This window comes from Hyla sarda, unplaced genomic scaffold (genome assembly GCF_029499605.1).
Source record: "Hyla sarda isolate aHylSar1 unplaced genomic scaffold, aHylSar1.hap1 scaffold_1461, whole genome shotgun sequence".
Classification (NCBI taxonomy): domain Eukaryota; kingdom Metazoa; phylum Chordata; class Amphibia; order Anura; family Hylidae; genus Hyla; species Hyla sarda.
The window spans coordinates 10,411-35,276 of NW_026608092.1; the positions used below are offsets into that span (position 1 = coordinate 10,411).

At 45.1% G+C, this 24,866-nt stretch overlaps 8 non-coding genes and 1 pseudogene across 8 annotated transcripts; all 9 read right to left on the minus strand.

Annotated features, from left to right (window-relative positions):
• Nucleotides 1-1,497: 1,497 nt before the first annotated feature.
• On the minus strand, nt 1,498-1,688 carry LOC130308116 (U2 spliceosomal RNA). Its single transcript, XR_008857164.1, has one exon. It is a non-coding gene; the product is annotated as a U2 spliceosomal RNA (small nuclear RNA).
• A 2,092-nt stretch (nt 1,689-3,780) lies between these two features.
• Nucleotides 3,781-3,971, minus strand: LOC130308117 (U2 spliceosomal RNA). The gene has a single exon (XR_008857165.1). It is a non-coding gene; the product is annotated as a U2 spliceosomal RNA (small nuclear RNA).
• A 2,103-nt stretch (nt 3,972-6,074) lies between these two features.
• On the minus strand, nt 6,075-6,265 carry LOC130308088 (U2 spliceosomal RNA). Its single transcript, XR_008857139.1, has one exon. It is a non-coding gene; the product is annotated as a U2 spliceosomal RNA (small nuclear RNA).
• Nucleotides 6,266-8,359: 2,094 nt separating this feature from the next.
• LOC130308108 (U2 spliceosomal RNA) lies at nt 8,360-8,550 on the minus strand. The gene has a single exon (XR_008857159.1). It is a non-coding gene; the product is annotated as a U2 spliceosomal RNA (small nuclear RNA).
• A 2,088-nt stretch (nt 8,551-10,638) lies between these two features.
• LOC130308089 (U2 spliceosomal RNA) lies at nt 10,639-10,829 on the minus strand. The gene has a single exon (XR_008857140.1). It is a non-coding gene; the product is annotated as a U2 spliceosomal RNA (small nuclear RNA).
• Nucleotides 10,830-12,922: 2,093 nt separating this feature from the next.
• Nucleotides 12,923-13,115, minus strand: LOC130308114 (U2 spliceosomal RNA). The gene has a single exon (XR_008857162.1). It is a non-coding gene; the product is annotated as a U2 spliceosomal RNA (small nuclear RNA).
• A 6,972-nt stretch (nt 13,116-20,087) lies between these two features.
• Nucleotides 20,088-20,278, minus strand: LOC130308090 (U2 spliceosomal RNA). Its single transcript, XR_008857141.1, has one exon. It is a non-coding gene; the product is annotated as a U2 spliceosomal RNA (small nuclear RNA).
• A 2,098-nt stretch (nt 20,279-22,376) lies between these two features.
• On the minus strand, nt 22,377-22,567 carry LOC130308091 (U2 spliceosomal RNA). Its single transcript, XR_008857142.1, has one exon. It is a non-coding gene; the product is annotated as a U2 spliceosomal RNA (small nuclear RNA).
• A 2,097-nt stretch (nt 22,568-24,664) lies between these two features.
• On the minus strand, nt 24,665-24,845 carry LOC130308113 (U2 spliceosomal RNA; annotated as a pseudogene).
• Between the last annotated feature and the right edge of the window lie 21 nt (nt 24,846-24,866).

Genomic DNA, 24,866 nt, shown 5'->3' on the forward strand with positions numbered 1-24,866 from the left:
TGGAAGTGAGTGACATCATAGCACTGTAGTTCTGAGGGTTCTAGATGGATGCAACAATCTCCTGTTGCTTCTATGAAGGCCATAATAGACGACATCACCAAACAGCTCCATAGTCACATACACAGCAAAGGAGAGATGTTGTTTACACCTAGTGATGTCAGTGGTATTGAGTGACATCACAGCACAGTGCTAAGGCTCCTGGGCCTGGACACAGCAGCGGCTGCAATATCTCAACGGAGAATACGTTTATATATATGTGTGTGTGTGCGCGTATATATATATATATATATATATATATATATATATATATATATATATATTTCTCCGCCGAAATCACTTTTAAACCCATTTCCACCTTTTTTTCCCTTCTCTTCCTCTTACTTTTTTTTCACGTTTTTTTACGTTTTTCTCCTTTTCGCCTCTTTTCTGGGCGTATTATTCTTCTTTTTCTTCTTTTTTTTTCGTCTAATGCATACCCCATCAGTGCAGCAATGCTTATTCAATACCGCCAGCAGATGGAGACACTGGGGGATAATTTTCTAAGGATTTATACTGATTTTTCCTGTCTGAATTTGTCGCACAGAAAGTTGCAGGCCAAATATGTGTGACATTTCTGCGACTTTAGCTTCTAGAGCATTTTTACAACATTATACATAGGTGCTGAATACATAAAAAGCGACTGTTCAGCGACAGACAAGTCGCATCGGCTGAAAGTAGGCCAGAATGTCAGTCCATGTTGGAGCAGGTTTAGATACAGTCTAAAGCATAGATCTCAAAGTCTGTGCACAGAATTTAGCAAGGGCCTCGCACCTTCTGATGCATCAGGTAGGTGCACAATAGCATAGCCTAACCCTCTGTACTTTGGTCTATATTGATGCGGGACATAGACAGCCAGCTGATGACCAATCCATTAGTGCAATGGATGGCTGGAAGCATTTGTCTTTGCCTTTGCAATACCACAGAAGCAATGCATGGTCAATGTACAGCAATGACACACCTGTGTGAACAGCCAGGAGACCCCCCCCCCCATGTTATGTTACATAGTTACATAGTTAGTACGGTCGAAAAAAGACATATGTCCATCAAGTTCAACCAGGGAATTAAGGGGTAGGGGTGTGGCGCGATATTGGGGAAGGGATGAGATTTTATATTTCTTCATAAGCATTAATCTTATTTTGTCAATTAGGAACATTCAGCACCCACCCGCTATCAAGGCAGCTGCCTATCATGTCATGCCCTACCTGCACAGGTGTGCTGCCTACTCAAATGATCCAATTAAGGAGGCCATTTAGTCAGCAGCAGCAGAAGTCCTGTGCCTGGACGCTCCAACAGGGGCCAGACACAAGCAGAAGCAGAAGCAGCAGAAGCAGCAGCAGCACCACCTTTTGTTTTTTGGCTGCAGCAGCAGCAGCAGCAAGGCCCACAGGGCTGGCTAGCTGGCTAGCCAGCAAGCAGGTAGCAATGAAAGTAGGAATCTTTCTTTTTAACCCTGTAAGGGGGTGGTGCACTGTACCCGAAGATACTGCCATATCGGGTCAATGCATAGGGCGACGGAAGCAAGCTTCGAAATCGGCCCCCGTTCTCAAAAATCCATTTAATATATGGTCCCCAGATAGGGGACGTATCAGATATTAAACTGATAAGAACAGATACTACACTTGATCTTAGCCAAAAGGCCGAGAAGCGATAACCGTGAAAGGGGCGGGCCCAACAAGGTCCCCTTCATGGGCACTATCACTGCTTGCTGTCAGGGAGGCTGCCAGACAATTTTCCATGCACACTCTGGGCTGGGGGGCAGTCAACCACCAGTACACACAGCAGAACCTAAACCCATACCATTATTGCTAAGCAGCAAGACAGGGGCCCATTGCACTCCCACGGGGCCTTTTTAAATGCAATCCATAACCCGGATTTGCCAGGAACCCTTCTTACTCCTCCTACTTGCATGTGACACTGGGCTTAGGATCTGCATAGGAAACACACACACAAGCACACACCTACCTTTGTTGCCTGCAGATGCCTCCTTGGCTGTCCCCAAACGGTATCAAACCAACACCCACGGGAAGCTGTAAGCATAGAGGACATGCCTGCACCCCATTGGACTTACCTGTGTGGGTTAAATCCGGGTTATTTGACAACCTATGGCGGTGATGGTTCTGCTCAGGCAGAGCAGTGCTGATGCTCCTCATAAAGCTGTCGCTGCTGTGAAGGTTCTAGGTGACATCACAAATCCCTATGGTTACATACACAACAAAGCTGGGTTGTTGTTGTTTACACTCTGCAAGGCCTGTGGAAGTGAGTGACATCATAGCACTGTAGTTCTGAGGGTTCTAGATGGATGCAACAATCTCCTGTTGCTTCTATGAAGGCCATAATAGACGACATCACCAAACAGCTCCATAGTCACATACACAGCAAAGGAGAGATGTTGTTTACACCTAGTGATGTCAGTGGTATTGAGTGACATCACAGCACAGTGCTAAGGCTCCTGGGCCTGGACACAGCAGCGGCTGCAATATCTCAACGGAGAATACGTTTATATATATGTGTGTGTGTGCGCGTATATATATATATATATATATATATATATATATATATATATATTTCTCCGCCGAAATCACTTTTAAACCCATTTCCACCTTTTTTTCCCTTCTCTTCCTCTTACTTTTTTTTCACGTTTTTTTACGTTTTTCTCCTTTTCGCCTCTTTTCTGGGCGTATTATTCTTCTTTTTCTTCTTTTTTTTCGTCTAATGCATACCCCATCAGTGCAGCAATGCTTATTCAATACCGCCAGCAGATGGAGACACTGGGGGATAATTTTCTAAGGATTTATACTGATTTTTCCTGTCTGAATTTGTCGCACAGAAAGTTGCAGGCCAAATATGTGTGACATTTCTGCGACTTTAGCTTCTAGAGCATTTTTACAACATTATACATAGGTGCTGAATACATAAAAAGCGACTGTTCAGCGACAGACAAGTCGCATCGGCTGAAAGTAGGCCAGAATGTCAGTCCATGTTGGAGCAGGTTTAGATACAGTCTAAAGCATAGATCTCAAAGTCTGTGCACAGAATTTAGCAAGGGCCTCGCACCTTCTGATGCATCAGGTAGGTGCACAATAGCATAGCCTAACCCTCTGTACTTTGGTCTATATTGATGCGGGACATAGACAGCCAGCTGATGACCAATCCATTAGTGCAATGGATGGCTGGAAGCATTTGTCTTTGCCTTTGCAATACCACAGAAGCAATGCATGGTCAATGTACAGCAATGACACACCTGTGTGAACAGCCAGGAGACCCCCCCCCCCATGTTATGTTACATAGTTACATAGTTAGTACGGTCGAAAAAAGACATATGTCCATCAAGTTCAACCAGGGAATTAAGGGGTAGGGGTGTGGCGCGATATTGGGGAAGGGATGAGATTTTATATTTCTTCATAAGCATTAATCTTATTTTGTCAATTAGGAACATTCAGCACCCACCCGCTATCAAGGCAGCTGCCTATCATGTCATGCCCTACCTGCACAGGTGTGCTGCCTACTCAAATTATCCAATTAAGGAGGCCATTTAGTCAGCAGCAGCAGAAGTCCTGTGCCTGGACGCTCCAACAGGGGCCAGACACAAGCAGAAGCAGAAGCAGCAGAAGCAGCAGCAGCACCACCTTTTGTTTTTTGGCTGCAGCAGCAGCAGCAGCAAGGCCCACAGGGCTGGCTAGCTGGCTAGCCAGCAAGCAGATAGCAATGAAAGTAGGAATCTTTCTTTTTAACCCTGTAAGGGGGTGGTGCACTGTACCCGAAGATACTGCCATATCGGGTCAATGCATAGGGCGACGGAAGCAAGCTTCGAAATCGGCCCCCGTTCTCAAAAATCCATTTAATATATGGTCCCCAGATAGGGGACGTATCAGATATTAAACTGATAAGAACAGATACTACACTTGATCTTAGCCAAAAGGCCGAGAAGCGATAACCGTGAAAGGGGCGGGCCCAACAAGGTCCCCTTCATGGGCACTATCACTGCTTGCTGTCAGGGAGGCTGCCAGACAATTTTCCATGCACACTCTGGGCTGGGGGGCAGTCAACCACCAGTACACACAGCAGAACCTAAACCCATACCATTATTGCTAAGCAGCAAGACAGGGGCCCATTGCACTCCCACGGGGCCTTTTTAAATGCAATCCATAACCCGGATTTGCCAGGAACCCTTCTTACTCCTCCTACTTGCATGTGACACTGGGCTTAGGATCTGCATAGGAAACACACACACAAGCACACACCTACCTTTGTTGCCTGCAGATGCCTCCTTGGCTGTCCCCAAACGGTATCAAACCAACACCCACGGGAAGCTGTAAGCATAGAGGACATGCCTGCACCCCATTGGACTTACCTGTGTGGGTTAAATCCGGGTTATTTGACAACCTATGGCGGTGATGGTTCTTCTCATTCAGAGCAGTGCTGATGCTCCTCATAAAGCTGTCGCTGCTGTGAAGGTTCTAGGTGACATCACAAATCCCTATGGTTACATACACAACAAAGCTGGGTTGTTGTTGTTTACACTCTGCAAGGCCTGTGGAAGTGAGTGACATCATAGCACTGTAGTTCTGAGGGTTCTAGATGGATGCAACAATCTCCTGTTGCTTCTATGAAGGCCATAATAGACGACATCACCAAACAGCTCCATAGTCACATACACAGCAAAGGAGAGATGTTGTTTACACCTAGTGATGTCAGTGGTATTGAGTGACATCACAGCACAGTGCTAAGGCTCCTGGGCCTGGACACAGCAGCGGCTGCAATATCTCAACGGAGAATACGTTTATATATATGTGTGTGTGTGCGCGTATATATATATATATATATATATATATATATATATATATATATATATATATATTTCTCCGCCGAAATCACTTTTAAACCCATTTCCACCTTTTTTTCCCTTCTCTTCCTCTTACTTTTTTTTCACGTTTTTTTACGTTTTTCTCCTTTTCGCCTCTTTTCTGGGCGTATTATTCTTCTTTTTCTTCTTTTTTTTCGTCTAATGCATACCCCATCAGTGCAGCAATGCTTATTCAATACCGCCAGCAGATGGAGACACTGGGGGATAATTTTCTAAGGATTTATACTGATTTTTCCTGTCTGAATTTGTCGCACAGAAAGTTGCAGGCCAAATATGTGTGACATTTCTGCGACTTTAGCTTCTAGAGCATTTTTACAACATTATACATAGGTGCTGAATACATAAAAAGCGACTGTTCAGCGACAGACAAGTCGCATCGGCTGAAAGTAGGCCAGAATGTCAGTCCATGTTGGAGCAGGTTTAGATACAGTCTAAAGCATAGATCTCAAAGTCTGTGCACAGAATTTAGCAAGGGCCTCGCACCTTCTGATGCATCAGGTAGGTGCACAATAGCATAGCCTAACCCTCTGTACTTTGGTCTATATTGATGCGGGACATAGACAGCCAGCTGATGACCAATCCATTAGTGCAATGGATGGCTGGAAGCATTTGTCTTTGCCTTTGCAATACCACAGAAGCAATGCATGGTCAATGTACAGCAATGACACACCTGTGTGAACAGCCAGGAGACCCCCCCCCCCCATGTTATGTTACATAGTTACATAGTTAGTACGGTCGAAAAAAGACATATGTCCATCAAGTTCAACCAGGGAATTAAGGGGTAGGGGTGTGGCGCGATATTGGGGAAGGGATGAGATTTTATATTTCTTCATAAGCATTAATCTTATTTTGTCAATTAGGAACATTCAGCACCCACCCGCTATCAAGGCAGCTGCCTATCATGTCATGCCCTACCTGCACAGGTGTGCTGCCTACTCAAATGATCCAATTAAGGAGGCCATTTAGTCAGCAGCAGCAGAAGTCCTGTGCCTGGACGCTCCAACAGGGGCCAGACACAAGCAGAAGCAGAAGCAGCAGAAGCAGCAGCAGCACCACCTTTTGTTTTTTGGCTGCAGCAGCAGCAGCAGCAAGGCCCACAGGGCTGGCTAGCTGGCTAGCCAGCAAGCAGGTAGCAATGAAAGTAGGAATCTTTCTTTTTAACCCTGTAAGGGGGTGGTGCACTGTACCCGAAGATACTGCCATATCGGGTCAATGCATAGGGCGACGGAAGCAAGCTTCGAAATCGGCCCCCGTTCTCAAAAATCCATTTAATATATGGTCCCCAGATAGGGGACGTATCAGATATTAAACTGATAAGAACAGATACTACACTTGATCTTAGCCAAAAGGCCGAGAAGCGATAACCGTGAAAGGGGCGGGCCCAACAAGGTCCCCTTCATGGGCACTATCACTGCTTGCTGTCAGGGAGGCTGCCAGACAATTTTCCATGCACACTCTGGGCTGGGGGGCAGTCAACCACCAGTACACACAGCAGAACCTAAACCCATACCATTATTGCTAAGCAGCAAGACAGGGGCCCATTGCACTCCCACGGGGCCTTTTTAAATGCAATCCATAACCCGGATTTGCCAGGAACCCTTCTTACTCCTCCTACTTGCATGTGACACTGGGCTTAGGATCTGCATAGGAAACACACACACAAGCACACACCTACCTTTGTTGCCTGCAGATGCCTCCTTGGCTGTCCCCAAACGGTATCAAACCAACACCCACGGGAAGCTGTAAGCATAGAGGACATGCCTGCACCCCATTGGACTTACCTGTGTGGGTTAAATCCGGGTTATTTGACAACCTATGGCGGTGATGGTTCTGCTCAGGCAGAGCAGTGCTGATGCTCCTCATAAAGCTGTCGCTGCTGTGAAGGTTCTAGGTGACATCACAAATCCCTATGGTTACATACACAACAAAGCTGGGTTGTTGTTGTTTACACTCTGCAAGGCCTGTGGAAGTGAGTGACATCATAGCACTGTAGTTCTGAGGGTTCTAGATGGATGCAACAATCTCCTGTTGCTTCTATGAAGGCCATAATAGACGACATCACCAAACAGCTCCATAGTCACATACACAGCAAAGGAGAGATGTTGTTTACACCTAGTGATGTCAGTGGTATTGAGTGACATCACAGCACAGTGCTAAGGCTCCTGGGCCTGGACACAGCAGCGGCTGCAATATCTCAACGGAGAATACGTTTATATATATGTGTGTGTGTGCGCGTATATATATATATATATATATATATATATATATATATATATATATTTCTCCGCCGAAATCACTTTTAAACCCATTTCCACCTTTTTTTCCCTTCTCTTCCTCTTACTTTTTTTTCACGTTTTTTTACGTTTTTCTCCTTTTCGCCTCTTTTCTGGGCGTATTATTCTTCTTTTTCTTCTTTTTTTTCGTCTAATGCATACCCCATCAGTGCAGCAATGCTTATTCAATACCGCCAGCAGATGGAGACACTGGGGGATAATTTTCTAAGGATTTATACTGATTTTTCCTGTCTGAATTTGTCGCACAGAAAGTTGCAGGCCAAATATGTGTGACATTTCTGCGACTTTAGCTTCTAGAGCATTTTTACAACATTATACATAGGTGCTGAATACATAAAAAGCGACTGTTCAGCGACAGACAAGTCGCATCGGCTGAAAGTAGGCCAGAATGTCAGTCCATGTTGGAGCAGGTTTAGATACAGTCTAAAGCATAGATCTCAAAGTCTGTGCACAGAATTTAGCAAGGGCCTCGCACCTTCTGATGCATCAGGTAGGTGCACAATAGCATAGCCTAACCCTCTGTACTTTGGTCTATATTGATGCGGGACATAGACAGCCAGCTGATGACCAATCCATTAGTGCAATGGATGGCTGGAAGCATTTGTCTTTGCCTTTGCAATACCACAGAAGCAATGCATGGTCAATGTACAGCAATGACACACCTGTGTGAACAGCCAGGAGACCCCCCCCCCCATGTTATGTTACATAGTTACATAGTTAGTACGGTCGAAAAAAGACATATGTCCATCAAGTTCAACCAGGGAATTAAGGGGTAGGGGTGTGGCGCGATATTGGGGAAGGGATGAGATTTTATATTTCTTCATAAGCATTAATCTTATTTTGTCAATTAGGAACATTCAGCACCCACCCGCTATCAAGGCAGCTGCCTATCATGTCATGCCCTACCTGCACAGGTGTGCTGCCTACTCAAATGATCCAATTAAGGAGGCCATTTAGTCAGCAGCAGCAGAAGTCCTGTGCCTGGACGCTCCAACAGGGGCCAGACACAAGCAGAAGCAGAAGCAGCAGAAGCAGCAGCAGCACCACCTTTTGTTTTTTGGCTGCAGCAGCAGCAGCAGCAAGGCCCACAGGGCTGGCTAGCTGGCTAGCCAGCAAGCAGGTAGCAATGAAAGTAGGAATCTTTCTTTTTAACCCTGTAAGGGGGTGGTGCACTGTACCCGAAGATACTGCCATATCGGGTCAATGCATAGGGCGACGGAAGCAAGCTTCGAAATCGGCCCCCGTTCTCAAAAATCCATTTAATATATGGTCCCCAGATAGGGAACGTATCAGATATTAAACTGATAAGAACAGATACTACACTTGATCTTAGCCAAAAGGCCGAGAAGCGATAACCGTGAAAGGGGCGGGCCCAACAAGGTCCCCTTCATGGGCACTATCACTGCTTGCTGTCAGGGAGGCTGCCAGACAATTTTCCATGCACACTCTGGGCTGGGGGGCAGTCAACCACCAGTACACACAGCAGAACCTAAACCCATACCATTATTGCTAAGCAGCAAGACAGGGGCCCATTGCACTCCCACGGGGCCTTTTTAAATGCAATCCATAACCCGGATTTGCCAGGAACCCTTCTTACTCCTCCTACTTGCATGTGACACTGGGCTTAGGATCTGCATAGGAAACACACACACAAGCACACACCTACCTTTGTTGCCTGCAGATGCCTCCTTGGCTGTCCCCAAACGGTATCAAACCAACACCCACGGGAAGCTGTAAGCATAGAGGACATGCCTGCACCCCATTGGACTTACCTGTGTGGGTTAAATCCGGGTTATTTGACAACCTATGGCGGTGATGGTTCTGCTCAGGCAGAGCAGTGCTGATGCTCCTCATAAAGCTGTCGCTGCTGTGAAGGTTCTAGGTGACATCACAAATCCCTATGGTTACATACACAACAAAGCTGGGTTGTTGTTGTTTACACTCTGCAAGGCCTGTGGAAGTGAGTGACATCATAGCACTGTAGTTCTGAGGGTTCTAGATGGATGCAACAATCTCCTGTTGCTTCTATGAAGGCCGTAATAGACGACATCACCAAACAGCTCCATAGTCACATACACAGCAAAGGAGAGATGTTGTTTACACCTAGTGATGTCAGTGGTATTGAGTGACATCACAGCACAGTGCTAAGGCTCCTGGGCCTGGACACAGCAGCGGCTGCAATATCTCAACGGAGAATACGTTTATATATATGTGTGTGTGTGCGCGTATATATATATATATATATATATATATATATATATATATTTCTCCGCCAAAATCACTTTTAAACCCATTTCCACCTTTTTTTCCCTTCTCTTCCTCTTACTTTTTTTTCACGTTTTTTTACGTTTTTCTCCTTTTCGCCTCTTTTCTGGGCGTATTATTCTTCTTTTTCTTCTTTTTTTTCGTCTAATGCATACCCCATCAGTGCAGCAATGCTTATTCAATACCGCCAGCAGATGGAGACACTGGGGGATAATTTTCTAAGGATTTATACTGATTTTTCCTGTCTGAATTTGTCGCACAGAAAGTTGCAGGCCAAATATGTGTGACATTTCTGCGACTTTAGCTTCTAGAGCATTTTTACAACATTATACATAGGTGCTGAATACATAAAAAGCGACTGTTCAGCGACAGACAAGTCGCATCGGCTGAAAGTAGGCCAGAATGTCAGTCCATGTTGGAGCAGGTTTAGATACAGTCTAAAGCATAGATCTCAAAGTCTGTGCACAGAATTTAGCAAGGGCCTCGCACCTTCTGATGCATCAGGTAGGTGCACAATAGCATAGCCTAACCCTCTGTACTTTGGTCTATATTGATGCGGGACATAGACAGCCAGCTGATGACCAATCCATTAGTGCAATGGATGGCTGGAAGCATTTGTCTTTGCCTTTGCAATACCACAGAAGCAATGCATGGTCAATGTACAGCAATGACACACCTGTGTGAACAGCCAGGAGACCCCCCCCCCCATGTTATGTTACATAGTTACATAGTTAGTACGGTCGAAAAAAGACATATGTCCATCAAGTTCAACCAGGGAATTAAGGGGTAGGGGTGTGGCGCGATATTGGGGAAGGGATGAGATTTTATATTTCTTCATAAGCATTAATCTTATTTTGTCAATTAGGAACATTCAGCACCCACCCGCTATCAAGGCAGCTGCCTATCATGTCATGCCCTACCTGCACAGGTGTGCTGCCTACTCAAATGATCCAATTAAGGAGGCCATTTAGTCAGCAGCAGCAGAAGTCCTGTGCCTGGACGCTCCAACAGGGGCCAGACACAAGCAGAAGCAGAAGCAGCAGAAGCAGCAGCAGCACCACCTTTTGTTTTTTGGCTGCAGCAGCAGCAGCAGCAAGGCCCACAGGGCTGGCTAGCTGGCTAGCCAGCAAGCAGGTAGCAATGAAAGTAGGAATCTTTCTTTTTAACCCTGTAAGGGGGTGGTGCACTGTACCCGAAGATACTGCCATATCGGGTCAATGCATAGGGCGACGGAAGCAAGCTTCGAAATCGGCCCCCGTTCTCAAAAATCCATTTAATATATGGTCCCCAGATAGGGGACGTATCAGATATTAAACTGATAAGAACAGATACTACACTTGATCTTAGCCAAAAGGCCGAGAAGCGATAACCGTGAAAGGGGCGGGCCCAACAAGGTCCCCTTCATGGGCACTATCACTGCTTGCTGTCAGGGAGGCTGCCAGACAATTTTCCATGCACACTCTGGGCTGGGGGGCAGTCAACCACCAGTACACACAGCAGAACCTAAACCCATACCATTATTGCTAAGCAGCAAGACAGGGGCCCATTGCACTCCCACGGGGCCTTTTTAAATGCAATCCATAACCCGGATTTGCCAGGAACCCTTCTTACTCCTCCTACTTGCATGTGACACTGGGCTTAGGATCTGCATAGGAAACACACACACAAGCACACACCTACCTTTGTTGCCTGCAGATGCCTCCTTGGCTGTCCCCAAACGGTATCAAACCAACACCCACGGGAAGCTGTAAGCATAGAGGACATGCCTGCACCCCATTGGACTTACCTGTGTGGGTTAAATCCGGGTTATTTGACAACCTATGGCGGTGATGGTTCTGCTCAGGCAGAGCAGTGCTGATGCTCCTCATAAAGCTGTCGCTGCTGTGAAGGTTCTAGGTGACATCACAAATCCCTATGGTTACATACACAACAAAGCTGGGTTGTTGTTGTTTACACTCTGCAAGGCCTGTGGAAGTGAGTGACATCATAGCACTGTAGTTCTGAGGGTTCTAGATGGATGCAACAATCTCCTGTTGCTTCTATGAAGGCCATAATAGACGACATCACCAAACAGCTCCATAGTCACATACACAGCAAAGGAGAGATGTTGTTTACACCTAGTGATGTCAGTGGTATTGAGTGACATCACAGCACAGTGCTAAGGCTCCTGGGCCTGGACACAGCAGCGGCTGCAATATCTCAACGGAGAATACGTTTATATATATGTGTGTGTGTGCGCGTATATATATATATATATATATATATATATATATATATATATATTTCTCCGCCGAAATCACTTTTAAACCCATTTCCACCTTTTTTTCCCTTCTCTTCCTCTTACTTTTTTTTCACGTTTTTTTACGTTTTTCTCCTTTTCGCCTCTTTTCTGGGCGTATTATTCTTCTTTTTCTTCTTTTTTTTCGTCTAATGCATACCCCATCAGTGCAGCAATGCTTATTCAATACCGCCAGCAGATGGAGACACTGGGGGATAATTTTCTAAGGATTTATACTGATTTTTCCTGTCTGAATTTGTCGCACAGAAAGTTGCAGGCCAAATATGTGTGACATTTCTGCGACTTTAGCTTCTAGAGCATTTTTACAACATTATACATAGGTGCTGAATACATAAAAAGCGACTGTTCAGCGACAGACAAGTCGCATCGGCTGAAAGTAGGCCAGAATGTCAGTCCATGTTGGAGCAGGTTTAGATACAGTCTAAAGCATAGATCTCAAAGTCTGTGCACAGAATTTAGCAAGGGCCTCGCACCTTCTGATGCATCAGGTAGGTGCACAATAGCATAGCCTAACCCTCTGTACTTTGGTCTATATTGATGCGGGACATAGACAGCCAGCTGATGACCAATCCATTAGTGCAATGGATGGCTGGAAGCATTTGTCTTTGCCTTTGCAATACCACAGAAGCAATGCATGGTCAATGTACAGCAATGACACACCTGTGTGAACAGCCAGGAGACCCCCCCCCCCCATGTTATGTTACATAGTTACATAGTTAGTACGGTCGAAAAAAGACATATGTCCATCAAGTTCAACCAGGGAATTAAGGGGTAGGGGTGTGGCGCGATATTGGGGAAGGGATGAGATTTTATATTTCTTCATAAGCATTAATCTTATTTTGTCAATTAGGAACATTCAGCACCCACCCGCTATCAAGGCAGCTGCCTATCATGTCATGCCCTACCTGCACAGGTGTGCTGCCTACTCAAATGATCCAATTAAGGAGGCCATTTAGTCAGCAGCAGCAGAAGTCCTGTGCCTGGACGCTCCAACAGGGGCCAGACACAAGCAGAAGCAGAAGCAGCAGAAGCAGCAGCAGCACCACCTTTTGTTTTTTGGCTGCAGCAGCAGCAGCAGCAAGGCCCACAGGGCTGGCTAGCTGGCTAGCCAGCAAGCAGGTAGCAATGAAAGTAGGAATCTTTCTTTTTAACCCTGTAAGGGGGTGGTGCACTGTACCCGAAGATACTGCCATATCGGGTCAATGCATAGGGCGACGGAAGCAAGCTTCGAAATCGGCCCCCGTTCTCAAAAATCCATTTAATATATGGTCCCCAGATAGGGGACGTATCAGATATTAAACTGATAAGAACAGATTTTTTTTTTTTTTTTTTTTTTTTTTTTTTTATAAACCTTCAGGTTTAGACTAAACACCACTTAGATAACGCGTCATTTTTGACTCATGGTGAAGTCTAACTCATCATTAGGTCATTCTTTATTTGTTCAAAGCAAATTCAAAACAAATTCAAATACCATCACCATTACACCCTTACAACATGTCTCCACTTCAAAAATTTCCATATCCCCTCTGCATCTATTTCACCTAATTTCTTTTTATCACGTAAATAAACGGTGTACAACCTATCCAGAATCATTCTTAAACTTCCTTCCACAGTCACATCTTTTCTCTTAAACACATATAAATTTCTAACATCCCACAAGACTTCCTTCACAATCGCCAACAACACAAACAACACTCTTTCATTCTTTCTTCCAATCATACTAAGACCAAACATCACAACCTCATATGACAACCTATTTATCCCAGTCAACTCCTTACACAACGGACCTATCCCTCTCCATACATTCTGAGCCATGTCACAATTCCAAATCACATGCATCACACTTTCAACCCCACTACAATCTTCCCTCGGACATATTTCACTCCTTCCAATACCTCTATTCCTTTGGAACTCTCTTACTGGTAAGGCTCCATGCAAACACTGCCATCCTATCTCTCTCTGTCTATTTGATATTCCATCTGTCATTAAACTCTTCCACACCTTAGACACATCCTGGCCTCTTACCATATTAATCGGACATTCCACCTCACTTGCGGCGACATACCCAAACACATTCTTCTTACTTTCAAACAACTCCTTTCTCACACCAATCAACCTATAACTCTCCAAAAACTTTTCCACATACAAATACCAACTCGGGCACACAAACGCATAAGGCACTCTCAAATCTCTCTCCAGCCAACCTAATTTGCATAACACACGCCCACCTAAATATCTCAACATACATGCAAAATTCTTTTCTCCTCTCATCATCCTTCTAACCGCAAACACCACATTCACCCCCAAATACACATCTAGATTTGGAAATCCCATTCCACCCTTACTACCATCCTTCATCACAACTTCTCTCCTCACTCTTTCCACTTTTGTACCCCAAAAAAACACAAACAAAATTCTTTTTAACTTCCTTAAAACCATATAACTTGGCGGAAACACTATTGCCACATACAATAAAATAGGCAATATTACACTTTTCACAACCAGCACTTTCCCAACCATAGACAAATCTCTCAACCTCCAAAGACTCAATTTTTTGGACACTCTCTTCTCTACATCATCCCAACTTTCTCTCCCATCCAATCTTTCATCCATTTTAACACCTAAAACCTGAATACCACCTTCAATATTCTTCATACCCACATCCTCACTTCCTTGCATACTACCAAAACATTTATACTCACTTTTGTCCCAATTCACCTTAAACCCAGACGCTCCACAAAACAATCCAACTAGTAACTTTGCCCTTCTCATAACAGCCACAGACTCTCCCAAAATACACACATCATCCATGTAGGCCAAAACTTTGACTTCTCTCCCACCACTCCCTGGAATTTTTAACCCTCTAACACACTTATCCCGCCGCAACATCTCTAATAATGGCTCCATAGCACATATAAAAGCCATAGGGGACAACGGACAACCCTGCCTTACACCAGAACATACTTTCACCTTCTCAGACATCCAACCATTTATCAAAACCTTACTATAAACTCCATCATACAGCATCCTTACAACATTTACAAAATCACCCGGGAATCCCATTCTCACTAATACTCTAAACAAAAACCTATGTGACAGACGATCAAACGCCTTTTCAAAATCTATCGACATCACTCTAACCTCCTGTTTCCTACTCATACTATCCCATAACAAATCTCTCAACAAACACAAATTTTCATTTATTCTTCTCCCAGGCACTCCACACACTTGTTCTTCTCCAATCACCTGCTCAACCACATCTCTCATCCTATTTGTAATTATTTTAGCAAACACCTTATAATCTACATTCAACAAAGTTATCGGCCTCCAATTCCTCACATCATTCACATCACCTTTCTTATAAATCAACACAACCACTCCACTCTTCATACTTTCCACCATTCTCTCATTCCTCCACATATACCTATACACTTCCACCAAATCATCCTTCACAACATCCCAAATCCAAGCATAAAATTCAACAGGCAACCCATCCTCTCCAGGCGTTTTATTTCTTGACATACCATCCACAGTCCTCTTCACTTCCTCCTCTCCAATCTCTCTCATCAGAGTCCCATATTCACTACCATCCACCCTCTTATCAAGCACTCTCAACACTTCATCCTGCAAGTCCTCTTCACAATCTTTTACCGCATACAACTCTTCATAAAAATTTTTAACCACTCCCAACACAGCTTTACCTTTAACCAGACAGCCATCATCATCATACACTCTTACCATATCCTCTCTCTTCCCAATAACTTTTTTAAAGAAATATCTTGAACATTTCTCATCTTTCTCTAACTTATCAAGTTTTGCTTGATACATCAACTCTTTACCTTTCTCATTCAACCAATTTTTTAGATCACTCTTCACAACCTCAATCTGCTCACCCACACTCCAGCCATACTTCTTTAACTTATTGAGAAACACCAATCTTTTATTCAACCATTCATACTTCTTCTTCCTCCCAGCATTCCGCTTATATCCCTCTCTTTTAAAGAAAACTTTTGTTTGACCCTTAACCCATTCCCACCAACACAATATATCAGGAAAATCGTTCTTTTTCTTACACCAACCCCTATACTTATTAACATATCTATCATACACTCCTTCCACTTCCAACAATTTAACATTTAATTTCCATACACCCCTCCCACTCACACAATCTGCATCCAATACTAACTCACAACACACATACTCATGATCTGAATATCCTACTTTTTCTTGCATATAATTCTTACATAACACACCCTTAGACACAAAACACATATCAAGTCTGGAACTATGACTTCCACTATCAGAATAATATGTATCTAACAAAGGACACACTCCACACGCTTCAGCCACATCCTTTAACTTAAAGTCACACACCATACTTTTAAGAATATTCCCAGATACATCCACATTCCCCTCAATTTCACAGTTGAAATCCCCCACCCACACCAAAGGTATTTTACCCGGCAGAAACCTCTTAATTACCTCCAACAACCCCACCCGCTCCTCCCTCCTTACCGGCGCATACACATTTATCAACCTAAATTTAACCCCCTGCACCTTAACCTCCACCATGATACACCTCCCCTCCTCTATTACCACATAACTACAAACTTCAAACTTAAAGCTCTTAAAAAGCACCCCTACCCCATCATTCCTATTATGCCCAGACACCGACCAAACAGCAGGACCATAAGCCCATTCTCCCTTCCCCGGAATATCATTTAGCCCACATTCCTGCAAACAAATAATGTCCGCTTTTTTCCCTGCCAAGTCCTCCAAAATTACTGTCCTTCTGACTTTACTTCTAAAGACTCTAACGTTTATAGAACCGACTAAAAAAGACATACCACCATCTTAACAACCCTAAGGAAGAATTTGACAGAAAAGAAGAAAGTTATTTAGGTAGCTTTCCTCAGCGGTGTGGGAGAAGCTTCTCCCGCAGAGCACGCATCCATGTCGCTCTCAGATAGCGGTTGATACCGATTGTCCGTAGCCACCAGCGTCGACTCCATCTGTCCACCAGAAAGCTTCCTGGCCGTCTTCTTGGGGGGACGAAAAAGATCAAAGTCATCCTCTCTCTCTCTATGTCTCTCCTCACGGTCTTCACCCTCAGAAGAAGACCACTCTTCAATTTGCGGCGACTCCTCAGCCGGGGGACTGGGAGCATCCTCAATCTCCCCTTCTTCCACTTGCACCGCCATTTGCTCCTCCTCCACCACCACTTGCTCCTCCACCACCTTCACTTGCTCCTCTACCACCACAGGACTCTGTACCTCTCCAATAATAACGCTCTCTCTTGCAGGAACCACTGCAGCCGCAGCTGCAGCTGCCCTCCTCCTCTCCACCATTTCCTCTTCCATTCTCCTCTCCTCCTCCCTCCTCTTCAACACTGGACAGTTCTTGTACACATGGCCAGCTTCCCCACATAGGTCACAGGTCCTCGGGTGTGGACATGCACCCGCCTCATGCCCCGGTTGCTTACAGTTCCTGCATTTCTTACTGCCAGGGCAGGCCTCCTTCACATGTCCAAACAATAGACAATTTCTACAGAAAGATGGCTGTCCGTAGTAATAGAGATAACCTCTGAAACCAGCAATGGTAAAGTTCGCCGGAGGGTGCTTAACGCCTCCAATGCAATCTCCATCAAGCCGCAACTTCACAAAGAACTTATACGTGCCATTAAATACACCAATGCTGCTTGTCTGCTTAGTACCACCAGCAATAGACTCACAATAGATGCTCAAGAAGTTCTTAATCATAGAGACATCAACAAACGGATTGTACATGTGAATAAACAAAGTCTTTGTCCCCATTTCAAAAAGGGGATAAAAGGACACATCCCGCAAAACCTCACTTCCACTGTTCCGTTTTAAGCACTCATAAAAGTTCTGGCAGTCAGCATCATATAAGAAGGACACGTCATAAATACCTTGGCGCTTGTTCTCCTGGACACAAAAGAGGTCGCTCAAGGAAAATCCTGCCAGTCGCTCCACAATGGTATGGCCGATGTATTCAATGCTGTTTCTTAGACGATCCGTGGTTAGCACCTTGATGCGTACGGTCTTCTCCACTGCAGACATGTTGGATCCAGCCATCTTTCCAAATCTGTCGGTAACGAGTACCACAGTCTTGATCACCTACGCAGCTAGTCGCGGCGCAGTTCACTCGCACCCTCAGCGCCGACCGAGGCAATAAACCCCGATCTTAGCCAAAAGGCCGAGAAGCGATAACCGTGAAAGGGGCGGGCCCAACAAGGTCCCCTTCATGGGCACTATCACTGCTTGCTGTCAGGGAGGCTGCCAGACAATTTTCCATGCACACTCTGGGCTGGGGGGCAGTCAACCACCAGTACACACAGCAGAACCTAAACCCATACCATTATTGCTAAGCAGCAAGACAGGGGCCCATTGCACTCCCACGGGGCCTTTTTAAATGCAATCCATAACCCGGATTTGCCAGGAACCCTTCTTACTCCTCCTACTTGCATGTGACACTGGGCTTAGGATCTGCATAGGAAACACACACACAAGCACACACCTACCTTTGTTGCCTGCAGATGCCTCCTTGGCTGTCCCCAAACGGTATCAAACCAACACCCACGGGAAGCTGTAAGCATAGAGGACATGCCTGCACCCCATTGGACTTACCTGTGTGGGTTAAATCCGGGTTATTTGACAACCTATGGCGGTGATGGTTCTGCTCAGGCAGAGCAGTGCTGATGCTCCTCATAAAGCTGTCGCTGCTGTGAAGGTTCTAGGTGACATCACAAATCCCTATGGTTACATACACAACAAAGCTGGGTTGTTGTTGTTTACACTCTGCAAGGCCTGTGGAAGTGAGTGACATCATAGCACTGTAGTTCTGAGGGTTCTAGATGGATGCAACAATCTCCTGTTGCTTCTATGAAGGCCATAATAGACGACATCACCAAACAGCTCCATAGTCACATACACAGCAAAGGAGAGATGTTGTTTACACCTAGTGATGTCAGTGGTATTGAGTGACATCACAGCACAGTGCTAAGGCTCCTGGGCCTGGACACAGCAGCGGCTGCAATATCTCAACGGAGAATACGTTTATATATATGTGTGTGTGTGCGCGTATATATATATATATATATATATATATATATATATATATATATATTTCTCCGCCGAAATCACTTTTAAACCCATTTCCACCTTTTTTTCCCTTCTCTTCCTCTTACTTTTTTTTCACGTTTTTTTACGTTTTTCTCCTTTTCGCCTCTTTTCTGGGCGTATTATTCTTCTTTTTCTTCTTTTTTTTCGTCTAATGCATACCCCATCAGTGCAGCAATGCTTATTCAATACCGCCAGCAGATGGAGACACTGGGGGATAATTTTCTAAGGATTTATACTGATTTTTCCTGTCTGAATTTGTCGCACAGAAAGTTGCAGGCCAAATATGTGTGACATTTCTGCGACTTTAGCTTCTAGAGCATTTTTACAACATTATACATAGGTGCTGAATACATAAAAAGCGACTGTTCAGCGACAGACAAGTCGCATCGGCTGAAAGTAGGCCAGAATGTCAGTCCATGTTGGAGCAGGTTTAGATACAGTCTAAAGCATAGATCTCAAAGTCTGTGCACAGAATTTAGCAAGGGCCTCGCACCTTCTGATGCATCAGGTAGGTGCACAATAGCATAGCCTAACCCTCTGTACTTTGGTCTATATTGATGCGGGACATAGACAGCCAGCTGATGACCAATCCATTAGTGCAATGGATGGCTGGAAGCATTTGTCTTTGCCTTTGCAATACCACAGAAGCAATGCATGGTCAATGTACAGCAATGACACACCTGTGTGAACAGCCAGGAGACCCCCCCCCCCCATGTTATGTTACATAGTTACATAGTTAGTACGGTCGAAAAAAGACATATGTCCATCAAGTTCAACCAGGGAATTAAGGGGTAGGGGTGTGGCGCGATATTGGGGAAGGGATGAGATTTTATATTTCTTCATAAGCATTAATCTTATTTTGTCAATTAGGAACATTCAGCACCCACCCGCTATCAAGGCAGCTGCCTATCATGTCATGCCCTACCTGCACAGGTGTGCTGCCTACTCAAATGATCCAATTAAGGAGGCCATTTAGTCAGCAGCAGCAGAAGTCCTGTGCCTGGACGCTCCAACAGGGGCCAGACACAAGCAGAAGCAGAAGCAGCAGAAGCAGCAGCAGCACCACCTTTTGTTTTTTGGCTGCAGCAGCAGCAGCAGCAGCAAGGCCCACAGGGCTGGCTAGCTGGCTAGCCAGCAAGCAGGTAGCAATGAAAGTAGGAATCTTTCTTTTTAACCCTGTAAGGGGGTGGTGCACTGTACCCGAAGATACTGCCATATCGGGTCAATGCATAGGGCGACGGAAGCAAGCTTCGAAATCGGCCCCCGTTCTCAAAAATCCATTTAATATATGGTCCCCAGATAGGGGACGTATCAGATATTAAACTGATAAGAACAGATACTACACTTGATCTTAGCCAAAAGGCCGAGAAGCGATAACCGTGAAAGGGGCGGGCCCAACAAGGTCCCCTTCATGGGCACTATCACTGCTTGCTGTCAGGGAGGCTGCCAGACAATTTTCCATGCACACTCTGGGCTGGGGGGCAGTCAACCACCAGTACACACAGCAGAACCTAAACCCATACCATTATTGCTAAGCAGCAAGACAGGGGCCCATTGCACTCCCACGGGGCCTTTTTAAATGCAATCCATAACCCGGATTTGCCAGGAACCCTTCTTACTCCTCCTACTTGCATGTGACACTGGGCTTAGGATCTGCATAGGAAACACACACACAAGCACACACCTACCTTTGTTGCCTGCAGATGCCTCCTTGGCTGTCCCCAAACGGTATCAAACCAACACCCACGGGAAGCTGTAAGCATAGAGGACATGCCTGCACCCCATTGGACTTACCTGTGTGGGTTAAATCCGGGTTATTTGACAACCTATGGCGGTGATGGTTCTGCTCAGGCAGAGCAGTGCTGATGCTCCTCATAAAGCTGTCGCTGCTGTGAAGGTTCTAGGTGACATCACAAATCCCTATGGTTACATACACAACAAAGCTGGGTTGTTGTTGTTTACACTCTGCAAGGCCTGTGGAAGTGAGTGACATCATAGCACTGTAGTTCTGAGGGTTCTAGATGGATGCAACAATCTCCTGTTGCTTCTATGAAGGCCATAATAGACGACATCACCAAACAGCTCCATAGTCACATACACAGCAAAGGAGAGATGTTGTTTACACCTAGTGATGTCAGTGGTATTGAGTGACATCACAGCACAGTGCTAAGGCTCCTGGGCCTGGACACAGCAGCGGCTGCAATATCTCAACGGAGAATACGTTTATATATATGTGTGTGTGTGCGCGTATATATATATATATATATATATATATATATATATATATATATATATATTTCTCCGCCGAAATCACTTTTAAACCCATTTCCACCTTTTTTTCCCTTCTCTTCCTCTTACTTTTTTTTCACGTTTTTTTACGTTTTTCTCCTTTTCGCCTCTTTTCTGGGCGTATTATTCTTCTTTTTCTTCTTTTTTTTCGTCTAATGCATACCCCATCAGTGCAGCAATGCTTATTCAATACCGCCAGCAGATGGAGACACTGGGGGATAATTTTCTAAGGATTTATACTGATTTTTCCTGTCTGAATTTGTCGCACAGAAAGTTGCAGGCCAAATATGTGTGACATTTCTGCGACTTTAGCTTCTAGAGCATTTTTACAACATTATACATAGGTGCTGAATACATAAAAAGCGACTGTTCAGCGACAGACAAGTCGCATCGGCTGAAAGTAGGCCAGAATGTCAGTCCATGTTGGAGCAGGTTTAGATACAGTCTAAAGCATAGATCTCAAAGTCTGTGCACAGAATTTAGCAAGGGCCTCGCACCTTCTGATGCATCAGGTAGGTGCACAATAGCATAGCCTAACCCTCTGTACTTTGGTCTATATTGATGCGGGACATAGACAGCCAGCTGATGACCAATCCATTAGTGCAATGGATGGCTGGAAGCATTTGTCTTTGCCTTTGCAATACCACAGAAGCAATGCATGGTCAATGTACAGCAATGACACACCTGTGTGAACAGCCAGGAGACCCCCCCCCCCATGTTATGTTACATAGTTACATAGTTAGTACGGTCGAAAAAAGACATATGTCCATCAAGTTCAACCAGGGAATTAAGGGGTAGGGGTGTGGCGCGATATTGGGGAAGGGATGAGATTTTATATTTCTTCATAAGCATTAATCTTATTTTGTCAATTAGGAACATTCAGCACCCACCCGCTATCAAGGCAGCTGCCTATCATGTCATGCCCTACCTGCACAGGTGTGCTGCCTACTCAAATGATCCAATTAAGGAGGCCATTTAGTCAGCAGCAGCAGAAGTCCTGTGCCTGGACGCTCCAACAGGGGCCAGACACAAGCAGAAGCAGAAGCAGCAGAAGCAGCAGCAGCACCACCTTTTGTTTTTTGGCTGCAGCAGCAGCAGCAGCAAGGCCCACAGGGCTGGCTAGCTGGCTAGCCAGCAAGCAGGTAGCAATGAAAGTAGGAATCTTTCTTTTTAACCCTGTAAGGGGGTGGTGCACTGTACCCGAAGATACTGCCATATCGGGTCAATGCATAGGGCGACGGAAGCAAGCTTCGAAATCGGCCCCCGTTCTCAAAAATCCATTTAATATATGGTCCCCAGATAGGGGACGTATCAGATATTAAACTGATAAGAACAGATACTACACTTGATCTTAGCCAAAAGGCCGAGAAGCGATAACCGTGAAAGGGGCGGGCCCAACAAGGTCCCCTTCATGGGCACTATCACTGCTTGCTGTCAGGGAGGCTGCCAGACAATTTTCCATGCACACTCTGGGCTGGGGGGCAGTCAACCACCAGTACACACAGCAGAACCTAAACCCATACCATTATTGCTAAGCAGCAAGACAGGGGCCCATTGCACTCCCACGGGGCCTTTTTAAATGCAATCCATAACCCGGATTTGCCAGGAACCCTTCTTACTCCTCCTACTTGCATGTGACACTGGGCTTAGGATCTGCATAGGAAACACACACACAAGCACACACCTACCTTTGTTGCCTGCAGATGCCTCCTTGGCTGTCCCCAAACGGTATCAAACCAACACCCACGGGAAGCTGTAAGCATAGAGGACATGCCTGCACCCCATTGGACTTACCTGTGTGGGTTAAATCCGGGTTATTTGACAACCTATGGCGGTGATGGTTCTGCTCAGGCAGAGCAGTGCTGATGCTCCTCATAAAGCTGTCGCTGCTGTGAAGGTTCTAGGTGACATCACAAATCCCTATGGTTACATACACAACAAAGCTGGGTTGTTGTTGTTTACACTCTGCAAGGCCTGTGGAAGTGAGTGACATCATAGCACTGTAGTTCTGAGGGTTCTAGATGGATGCAACAATCTCCTGTTGCTTCTATGAAGGCCATAATAGACGACATCACCAAACAGCTCCATAGTCACATACACAGCAAAGGAGAGATGTTGTTTACACCTAGTGATGTCAGTGGTATTGAGTGACATCACAGCACAGTGCTAAGGCTCCTGGGCCTGGACACAGCAGCGGCTGCAATATCTCAACGGAGAATACGTTTATATATATGTGTGTGTGTGCGCGTATATATATATATATATATATATATATATATATATATATATATATTTCTCCGCCGAAATCACTTTTAAACCCATTTCCACCTTTTTTTCCCTTCTCTTCCTCTTACTTTTTTTTCACGTTTTTTTACGTTTTTCTCCTTTTCGCCTCTTTTCTGGGCGTATTATTCTTCTTTTTCTTCTTTTTTTTCGTCTAATGCATACCCCATCAGTGCAGCAATGCTTATTCAATACCGCCAGCAGATGGAGACACTGGGGGATAATTTTCTAAGGATTTATACTGATTTTTCCTGTCTGAATTTGTCGCACAGAAAGTTGCAGGCCAAATATGTGTGACATTTCTGCGACTTTAGCTTCTAGAGCATTTTTACAACATTATACATAGGTGCTGAATACATAAAAAGCGACTGTTCAGCGACAGACAAGTCGCATCGGCTGAAAGTAGGCCAGAATGTCAGTCCATGTTGGAGCAGGTTTAGATACAGTCTAAAGCATAGATCTCAAAGTCTGTGCACAGAATTTAGCAAGGGCCTCGCACCTTCTGATGCATCAGGTAGGTGCACAATAGCATAGCCTAACCCTCTGTACTTTGGTCTATATTGATGCGGGACATAGACAGCCAGCTGATGACCAATCCATTAGTGCAATGGATGGCTGGAAGCATTTGTCTTTGCCTTTGCAATACCACAGAAGCAATGCATGGTCAATGTACAGCAATGACACACCTGTGTGAACAGCCAGGAGACCCCCCCCCCCATGTTATGTTACATAGTTACATAGTTAGTACGGTCGAAAAAAGACATATGTCCATCAAGTTCAACCAGGGAATTAAGGGGTAGGGGTGTGGCGCGATATTGGGGAAGGGATGAGATTTTATATTTCTTCATAAGCATTAATCTTATTTTGTCAATTAGGAACATTCAGCACCCACCCGCTATCAAGGCAGCTGCCTATCATGTCATGCCCTACCTGCACAGGTGTGCTGCCTACTCAAATGATCCAATTAAGGAGGCCATTTAGTCAGCAGCAGCAGAAGTCCTGTGCCTGGACGCTCCAACAGGGGCCAGACACAAGCAGAAGCAGAAGCAGCAGAAGCAGCAGCAGCACCACCTTTTGTTTTTTGGCTGCAGCAGCAGCAGCAGCAGCAAGGCCCACAGGGCTGGCTAGCTGGCTAGCCAGCAAGCAGGTAGCAATGAAAGTAGGAATCTTTCTTTTTAACCCTGTAAGGGGGTGGTGCACTGTACCCGAAGATACTGCCATATCGGGTCAATGCATAGGGCAACGGAAGCAAGCTTCGAAATCGGCCCCCGTTCTCAAAAATCCATTTAATATATGGTCCCCAGATAGGGGACGTATCAGATATTAAACTGATAAGAACAGATTTTTTTTTTTTTTTATCTAAAGCCGAGGAACGTGCTTTCGATTCACCC